Source organism: Pongo abelii, chromosome 5 (genome assembly GCF_028885655.2).
Source record: "Pongo abelii isolate AG06213 chromosome 5, NHGRI_mPonAbe1-v2.0_pri, whole genome shotgun sequence".
Taxonomy (NCBI): Eukaryota; Metazoa; Chordata; class Mammalia; order Primates; family Hominidae; genus Pongo; species Pongo abelii.
In genome coordinates, this window is record NC_071990.2 from 22,307,273 (window position 1) to 22,317,278 (window position 10,006).

Sequence of the window (10,006 nt, forward strand, 5' to 3'; positions counted from 1 at the left end):
CACTGGTGCCAAAAAGTTGGGGACCAGCTGCCTTATAGTATAGTTTGAAGTTAGGTAATGTGATGTCTCTGACTTTGTTCTTTTTGCTTAGGATTGCTTTGGCTATTCTTTTTCTCTTCTCTTCCTAATTTCTCTTTTTTTTTTTTTCGAGGTTCTTGAGAAAGGAATTTTGATTATTGAATTCAGAACTTTCCTTGTTTCCAGTTAGTGCTATGAATTTGCTTTTCAGCACTGCTTTAGCTGCATTCCACAAATTTTGATATGCCGTGTTTTAACTTTTATTTAGCTTTATGTATTTTTAATTTCCTTTGACACCTCCTTTTTGACCCATGGATTTTTTTTTTTTTTTTTTTTTTTTTTTACTGAGTCTCACTCTATTGCCCAGGCTGGCGCCCACACCACTCCTGGCTAATTTTGGTATTTTAAGTAGAGACGGGGTTTCATCATGTTGGAAAGGCTGGCCTCGAACTCCTGACCTCAAGTGATCCACCCACATCAGCCTCCCAAAGTGCTGGGATTACAGGTGTGAGTGACCATTTAGAAGTTCATTGTTTAATTTACATATATTTAAATATTTTCTTGTTTTTATATTATTGATTTCTGGTTTCCTTCTGTTATAGTCAGAGAACACTGTGTATAATTTCAATACTTTTACATTTGTTGAACTTTGTTCTATGGATTGGGATATGCTGTATCTTTGTGAATGTTACATGGGCACTTGAAAAAAATTATTTTGCCATTGTGTTGTGTATGTGTCATTTGGGCCCTGTTGTTTGATTGTTATTCAGACCCTCTATATTTTTGCTGATTTTCTGCCAAGTGGTTCTATCAGTTTCTGAGAGAGGGATGTTGAAGACCCTAACTATAATCGTGGATTTGTTTATTTCTCCTTTCAGCTCTGAGTTTTTGCTTCATGTATTTTGAGGCTCTGTTGTTTGGTGTGCACCTATTTAGGATTATTATGTCTTCCTGATTCATTGACCTTTTTATCCTTATGTAATGTCCTATGTCTGTCTTTATCTCTGGCAATTTTCTTTGCTTTGATGTCTACTTTATTAGATATTAATATAGCTACTCTTGCTTTTAAACAAATGTTTGCGTGGTATACCTTTTTTAAAATCCTTTTGTTGTCAATCTACCTATGTTATTACATTTGAGGTGAGTTTCTGTGAAACAATATATAATTGTCTTGTATTTTTAAGTTCACTCTGCTAACCTCTGTGTATTTAATTGGTTGATTTAATTGCTTTAATTGTGTTTTAATTAGACAATTTCTATTTCACATAACGAATGATATATGTTAATGCTTAAGTCTTCCATTTTTATTATTTGTTTTCTGTTTGTTCTTCTGGTTCTTGTTTCCTTGTTTCTCTTTTCTTTACTTCCTGGGTTACTTGAATTTTTTTTGTTAGGATTCCATCTTGATTTATTTTTAGTGCTTTTGAGTCTCTACCTTTGGGCATTGCAGTATATACATATGACTTTTCACAGCCTGCTGGTATCAGCAATTTGCCACCTTTAGTGGAGTGTGAAATCTTCATTTCCATTTTGAGCTCTTTCCCTTCCCCAGATTTAAATATAGTTCTTGTGAGTATCATATGCTATTCTAATTTTTATTTCAATCATTAAACAAGATTTATAAAACTCATGAAGAAACTTCATAGTCTATTAAATATACTCATATTTTGTCATTTTCTATTATTTTCTTTTCTCCTGATGTTCCAAGGTTCTTCGTTTTATCGTCTCCTTTCTGTTTGAAGAATTTATTTGGCCAATTTTAAGACTAGATCTGCTAGCAACAGAGTCTTTTACTTTTTCCTTCATCTGAGAATGCTTTTATTTTTCCTTCATTCTTGAAGGAGAGTTTATCTATCGAATTTGTGATAGTTCTTCTCTTTGAGCATTTGTCACTTTCTTAGCGCCTCCATGGTTTCAGAAGAAAAATCCACTGACACTTGAATTTGCATTCTCCTGTAGGTAAATCATCATTTCTCTGTGGCTGCTTTCAAGACTTTTTTCTATGCCTTTCATTTCCTGAAATTTAATTACATTGTGTCTTGGTGTGGATTTCTTTGGGTTTATCCTACTTGAAATGTTGAGCTTGTTGAATCTGCAGGTTTGTGTCTTTTTCCAAATTTAGAAAGTTTTCAGTCATTATTTCTTGGAGTACTCTTTCAGCCCCATTCTTTCTCCTCTTTTCATTTTGGAATGTGATGATGTAATTATTGAATTTTTTTTATTGCTGTCCCATAGGTCCCTGCAGCTCTGTTCATTTTTCTAAGTCTATATTCTCTCTGTTGTTCAGATTGAATGAATTCTGTTGATCTGTCCTAAAGTTCACTTACTCTGTGCTCCATGATCTCCACTCTACAATTATGCCCATCCAACAAGTGCTTTTTGTTGTATTTTTTGTTTCTATATTCCATCCAGTTCTCTTTTAAACATCTATTTCTTTTTTTAAAATTTAATTTAATTTTAAGTCCTGGGATACATGTGCAGGATGTGCAGGTTTGTTATATAGGTAAATGTGTGCCATGGTGACACACTTATCAATCTAGCACCCAGGTATTAAGCCCCTCATGCATTAGCTATTTATCCTGATGCTTTCCCTCCCTGGCCCATCAGCAAACCCCATTGTATGTTGTTCCCCTCCCTGTATCCATATGTTCTCATTGTTCAGCGCCCACTTATAAGTGAGAACATGCTTGGTTTTCTATTCATGTGTTAGTTTGCTGAGGATAATGGCCTCCAGCTCCATCCACATCCCTTTAAAGGACATGATCTCATTCCTTTTTATGGCTGCATTGTATTCCATGATGCATATGTACCACATTTTCTTTATCCAGTCTATCATTGATGGGCATTGTGTTGATCCCATGTCTTTGCTATTTAAACATCTATTTCTTTAATGACATTTTTTCAATTGTTTCCAGAGAATTTGTAATTCATGTTGCGTTTTTTTTTATGATAGCTGCTTTAAAATTCTTGTCAGATAATTACAATATCTGATTAATTTTGGTGTCGGCATCGGTTGGTTGTCTTTTCTCATTCAAGTTTTAGGTTTTGGTTCCAATATAACAAGTCATTTTACTTGTTGCCTGAATATTTTGTCTTGTGTTAAAAGTCTCTGGGATCTTACCTAAATCTTTTCTTTTAGCAGGGACTCATCCTGTCTATATTTAACATGCAGTTCTTAGGCTACTATGTGGGTTGTGGTTCCAATGACAGTTTCATTTTTAAAGCCTTTGGTGTGTTATTTTGGTCTGTTTGACTTACCTGATGTTTCTTGGGCTCACACTAGTTCCTGCAGAAGGGTTTTCTCCAGACTGGGACACTGGGTGTCCCTAGGTGAGCGAAGGCAGTCCCAGGCCTACAGGTAGAAAGAGGCTCCCTGACCAGATCTTACAGAATGATCTCTCTACTGTGCCCCTAGTTGCCCCAGGATCTCTGGTCAGAGGAGGGGAGTATTAGGCCTAGGAGATGAAGAGACTTTGCAGGTCCTGCTGCCTGCTGTGTCTGGATCCCTCCTCCTGGTTTCACCCACTCATCCTGGTATCCCAGTATGGATGGGGAATTCCAGGCTTGTGGCGGCTTCCCTAGAAAATACTTATTCTGACAAGATCTTCTCTTCTTTGAAGGCCAGAGTATTTCCCAGGCTGGGCCACTTGGTATGACCCCCTTGAAGGCACCCTCTGGAGGATGTCATAGGCCCTCAGAGGCAAAGAGGCTCCAGGATGAGGCCGCGTGTGTGGAATTTCTTGCAGGTGCTATGGGGCAACCTTGTTCTCTCCCCACTGGAAGGAGAGTGCTTCTCCCCATCCATCCCCCTTGATGATTCTTCCTGGCTTGGCTTGTGGTTTCTCAGGGGCTCGAGTTCCATCGGGGGAGGTGTGGCCTTACCAAGGCTGCTTTCTGGTGCTGGGTTGAAGGAAAATGCTGGCCCTGGGTCACTTTGTTCTACTGGGTCACTTTGTTCTACAGGGTGTTGCTCCTCTAGTCTTTGGGTCCCAAACCAGCTCACCTTCTTCTTACCAATAACCAGAGTTCTCCTTTATTTGCTTCTTGCTATTTTCAGGGTGAGGAGTGGGTACAAATAGGTGGACACCATCTTGCCTGGATTGGAAGCCCAGGGTCTGTTTTAAACCAAGGGAAGACGTTTCATTGAAGGAAGTTGTGGAGGAAAATGAGAAAGACTGCACAGCAGGCAGAAGGGGATGGGAGCTATGAAGCCCTCTTTCACTGGAGGCAAAGGAAAGCTGAGAAACTACTCTAGACAGCATACATATCTATCTCTGAGTTAGTATGCTTTCTTCCCCCGTCCCTAAATTTCAGCCTTTTGTATTTCTTCATTCATTCTCTATATAAATGGATATGTGTAATGATAACGACAGTAATTTTTGTTTTTGTTTGTAGGCCATTGCTTTGCTTTCAGTGTGCCTTGAGGTTTAAACCCCTGAAGAAAATGAATCTGTTGTGAAATTTGGATTATTATCTAGCAGTAGATGAATTGATGATGGACTAATAAAAGGGTTAATGATGATAACTTAATTGAGCCTACAAAATTTTATATATGCATATGAAGAGATATATTCACATATAATTTTATTTCTAGACCCTTGTGGTATTATGAGAGCTTCAATTTAAATTATACATAAAATAAATTGTTTTATTATGGTTGCTAAACAAACGTGCTGCAAGTATGTGTATGGATACCTAATCCATTAGCCCAGAGGCCTTTAAAGTGAGTGTTCTCAATCCTTTGGAAAGAAAATATTAGCATTTCTATTTCTAGTTATTTTTTATCTCAGTGTCCTTTCACTTATATTTTGTGTGTATTTTAAATACTATAACATACTATAACAGCAATATACATATAAATTTAAAATTATATAAATTTGGGCACTGATAGGGTACTGTAAAATCAAAATAGTTTGGAGATTAATGCCTCAGGCAACAGAAGATTTTCAAAATTCACTGCATAAAAGAGTACTTAATTTGGGGGCATTCTTCCCAGAATAATTTACAAAATCTTAAACTGAGGAGAGGCAGAATGTTCACAATATTCATGTATGGATATGTTTGAATAACACATTTCAATCTCAGAACCTCAGAGGAAGAAATGTTTTTGAAAGCATGTGGAAGAGAAAGAAATCTGGCAGCTCAGGACAAAACTTGGATCTGGGATGCAAGGCAGCACAGGTTTGCATGATTTAATGGAGGAAAGCCGGCTGCTACTGCTCTCAGTAGGTTCAAATCTATCTTTTAAAATCTCTTCCCTTTTTCCACCTGTGCACCTAAAGCTCCTTATCCTACTTTCTTTTTTCTATAGCGTGGATTCACCTGCTAACATACTACACAACAAACTAGTATTAATGTTTATTGTGGGTTGCCTGTTTTCTCCCAGCTAGAATGTAAATTCCACGAGGTCATGTGTCTTCACCGGCTCATTGATGTAAACCAAGCACCTGCAACAGTGCCTGAATAAAGTGATGATTAACTATGTATTTGTTAAATTACCAATAGCAGGGTCCTGGGCTAGCTTGCAAGTTTTAGGCCTTAGTGGTTTTTATTAGCATTACAGCTAAACCGCTCTGCAGTTAATGTCCCAAGGTTAAGATATTCCGTTCTCTTTGTTAGCATAAACATAAACTACATTTGGAGATTTTTTTTAGATGCAATATGCTAACTAGAATGTGCCTTTAAGAACACAGTATTCTTGTTTTTTTTATACAAAATACATTAGTTTTTTGACTTAGTGCAATTAAATAAGTCTTACAATCAGAGAGTTATTTTTAACAGTTGAGTTGAATAAGACTCCTCAGTGCCAATTCATATAGAGCCTTCCTCAAAGAAGCCACTCCTGATTAGGCTCACCTGGTTCCCATCACGGTTGTATGTCATTGCAACCGTGCGTGTGTCTTTAAAATATGGATCATGCATTGCTTTCTAAATGTCTTTCGTGGCTTCATTTGTGTTTCCTGTCTTTACTATCCAAGAAAATGATAATCATTGCAGAAGATGTAGAAGTAGAAGAGTTGTACCTGGGTGCTCCTGAGCATTTTGGAAAGATGTTGAAGAGAGAAGTCATTTCACTATTAGGGATTTGTGTTCAAGGGATTAGAAAGCTTTTCAGTTTCAATGGCCCCTAAGTATGAATTTACTTTAGAAGTGGACTTTTAAAATATGTATTTAGTTAGTGACTAATTGACCATCTGCTGAGAGCAAGGCAATGAAGGAACAATAAGCAAGGATGGATTCAGAAGAAAAGAAATAAGCAAAGATGGACAGATTCAGAAGAAAGAAATGAGAAATTCTTGGAGAAAGCAGACAAATGTAAGGGGAGCATTATTCATATTTTGTTTAGGGTTGGCTTTGTAAATAAATTGCTTTTATTTTATTTTTATTCATCCACCTTGCTTTACAAAGTATATCTTATTTAAGTGTTAAAAGAGACAATGATTATGATTACTAGGAAGTATAAATCCTTTTGTTTTTCTATCTTATATAATCTTGCAGAAGTTCTTGAATATAATCATTTCTCTGGTTTGCTTAAATAATTTTTGATGATTTTTTTCTGGTCCAAATTCAATGAAATACAGGAAAACAAAGTTTATATGCATTTGGAAAGAACATTTACCTCATCCTCCCTTCTCTCTGACTTTCCCACCATTTGCGGCTCTTGGGTGTCTGTTTGACTCTTCTGTCTGTATCATTTCCTCCATATAGTCCAGGCCTATTGATGTTTCTATATGGCCCATGTCCTTTACTTTTTTTTTTTTTTTTTTTTTAGATGGAGTTTTACTCTTGTTGCCCAGGCTGGAGTGCAATGGTGAGATCTCGGCTCACTGCAACCTCTGCCTCCCAGGTTGAAGCGATTCTCCTGCCTCAGCCTCCTGAGTAGCTGGGACTACAGGCACGCGCCACCACACCTGGCTAATTTTGTATTTTTAGTAGAGATGAGGTTTCTCCATGTTGGTCAGGCTGGTCTTGAACTCCCGCTCTCAGGTGATCTGCCCGCCTCAGCCTCCCAAAGTGTTGGGATTACAGGCATGAGCCACCGTGCCTGGCTTTGCTTCTTTCCTCTTGGCAGAGCCCTTTTAGATTTTCTCTTAGAGTATCATGATATTATTTTGACTTGTTTCTGGACCTCTTATTTTTTCTCTACCTGTCTCACACTCCCACAACCTCCCAAACTAGATTAATATTTCTATTTTCCAACTCTGCACATATTGCTCTCTTGTACTAAAATTTGCTATTTTCTTGTTGTCTGGTAGAAAAAGTACAGACTCTCCAAATTGGCATGAATGATTCTCCTCAAAGCATAAACAATCCTACCAGGTTTTCCCCCATTATTACCCTACAGCAATGTGTCTCGCACATAATAATGAGAGCTATTAAAAAATGTTTGTTTAAAAATGAACATTTCTTATCTTTCGGCCAGACTTAATTATTATTAGTGATACTTTATAATGCTATGTGTACTAACATCTCAGTTCCTTTGTTCGGGCCATAGGGAAACCTACATCATAAAATGCTATAAGTTAATTGGCACATAGGCTGTCTTCCTATTTTTGCCTCTTAGTATCCCATCAAGCCTTTAAAACTTCATCGAAAAGCCATCACAGCCATGCCACTTTAGAAACACTTCCTTGTGGCCAGGCACAGTGGCTCACACCTGTAATCCCAGCACTTTGGGAGGCCGAGGTGGGCGGATCACTTGAGGTCAGGAGTTCGAGACCATCCTGGCTAACATGGTGAAACCCTGTCTCTACTAAAAATACAAAATTTAGCTGGGTGTGGTGGCAGGTGCCTGTAATCCCAGCTACCTGGGGGGCTGAGGTAAGAGAATCGCTTGAACCCGGGAGGCAGGGCTTGCAGTGAGCCAAGATTGCGCCACTGTTCTCCAGCCTGGGAGATAGAGCAAGACTCCGTCTCAAAAAAAAAAAAAAAAAAAGAACTTCCTTGTTGTCACATCCATGTCTCCCAGCTGTTCTCTGAGTCACTGTAGCACTTTGTTTAGCATCACCTATCATACCATTTCCTCTACCATGTAGCATAGTAATTTTCACATTTAGATAACTCTCTTTCTCCACAACTTGAGAGCAAACTCCTAGAAGATAGATTTTTCTTACTTCTCTTTGAGACCTTGTAGTACCCATAACAAGTGATTTATTAATCTATGAGATCAGTACCTTTCAAGGGTGTTTGGTGTTTTCTGTCTGTTTTTTTTTTTTTTTTTTTTTAACCACTGCTGTTCTTGCCATAACAGGGCCATTTCATCAAATGTAATCTTGCATGGAAATCCACAGAAGAAGATAAAAAACAAACTCCCTCTGGTTGGAAGAGATGTGATTGTTATATTCTTCCCAAATATCCTCTTCCTGCTACCCTTTTCTGACTGTACAGAACACCCATTGCTCTGCTCAATCTTATCTGAAAACTACAGTATTTAGTTTATATGTCATAGCCAAACAGGGCGAGGCCTTTTACTATCACCCCATCAGTGGTTTACCAGAGCTCTAAATTTGTGCTTGGAATAAACACTTAAGTAAGGAGGAGTACATGAAGTCGCGTATGGTTAGTGGTTACCTTATATTTCTTATAATTGTATGTCCATTTATTGCCAAATTTTACCCCTGATAAAACCCATCCTCACTGTTGGAAATAGCTAGAAATTGAAGAGAAGGAACCTAAGTGAGTAACATAATAGGATTAGATGTTTTCAACAAATGACTTAGAAATAAAGTATATATAGGTTTTCCTGTGCTCTTTTGCTTTTTGCAAGAAGAAGGCTGAAATATGAGCAAGCTGACATTTTGCATGCATTTAGGAGGAAAGGGAGGGGTTGATAGGATTGGCTTGGGGCAGAGTATTCTGCTGTATTCTGAAAGGTTTGGTTCATCACAGCTAGAAGCAGGAGCAGGAAGGATTCTGATAAAAACAACCCTGGCTATGACGAAAGATATTTTTTTGGGGAGTGGGGGAAGGTTTGGGTAATGTTCCTATGAGCATGGGAAAGTTTTCTCTGAAGAGGGGTGGAAAATTGCCTTGAATTCTGATCTGAAGATATGCCAAGTTCTGCTTGTCTCTTAGAGCTATAGCCACTCAATTGGTAAGGGCAAAGAATGCTCCTAATACAAACGAGAGTTTCAGGAAAGGAAGAAAGAAAAGGGAAGTGAAAGGAGTATATGAAATAATATTTGCTTTTATGGTATAAAAATTAAGGGAGATTTAGGTCTTCACCAAGAGCAGTATTCTAATAACATTTTATAGACCCAAGCCTTTTGTTCATTTTTCTTCTTATCTTTCCTCCCTTCTCTCTCCCTTCCTCTTTGTTCTACCCCCTCACCTTTTTATTTAATGTCTATCAGAATGTTGAAAGTGATGTTTTCCACTGTCTATTTTCTAGAAATCCCTGCTAAAGCCCAGAAGCTGCTGCAAAACCAGCCTGACAATACCACCACCTTCTAAGGGGAGCTTGCAATGAGGTTAGCCCTCATTTTAGGTTCTTTAGAGGCCACTGAACAAATTTAGGGACCCTCATCCAGTCACCTCTCTCCATACTCAATAAATAGAAGATTAGGTATTTGAGGAGGGTGTTATAATTCAGTGATATAGTAGAGAATGTTTGTGAGGTTGACTCTCCAAGATAATTGCTGATAGAGATAATTACTCCCTAGGTTTAAAAGAAGGAAACACTAGCATCTCATTCCTGAGGTGAATGTCTGCTAATGAATCCAACTTCTGATCTACTCTGTGTCTATGTCAATGGGAGAAGGGAATTGGTAGAGACCCCGGGAAGGGGTCAGCCATGACCTAGTGCTATTGCTACTTCATTGCTTGGAGAGGTTATGATACATGAGTTTCTTGTGGGGCAGATGACACATAGCTGACCTCATACCAGTTTTCTTCAACAGAGTTCCTGAAGGATGAGGGGAACAATAGCAGAGGCCGTGGAGAATGCTACGGATGGCAGAGCTATGGGGCGAATAGGAGAATCAAGCCA

The 10,006-nt window shown here is 38.2% G+C and overlaps 1 protein-coding gene across 1 annotated transcript in view; it reads left to right on the forward strand.

Annotated features, from left to right (window-relative positions):
* Positions 1 to 10,006, forward strand: part of LOC134761654 (uncharacterized) — a 985,940-nt gene that overhangs the window by 627,949 nt on the left and 347,985 nt on the right. The gene's annotated exons all lie outside the window — the stretch shown is intronic.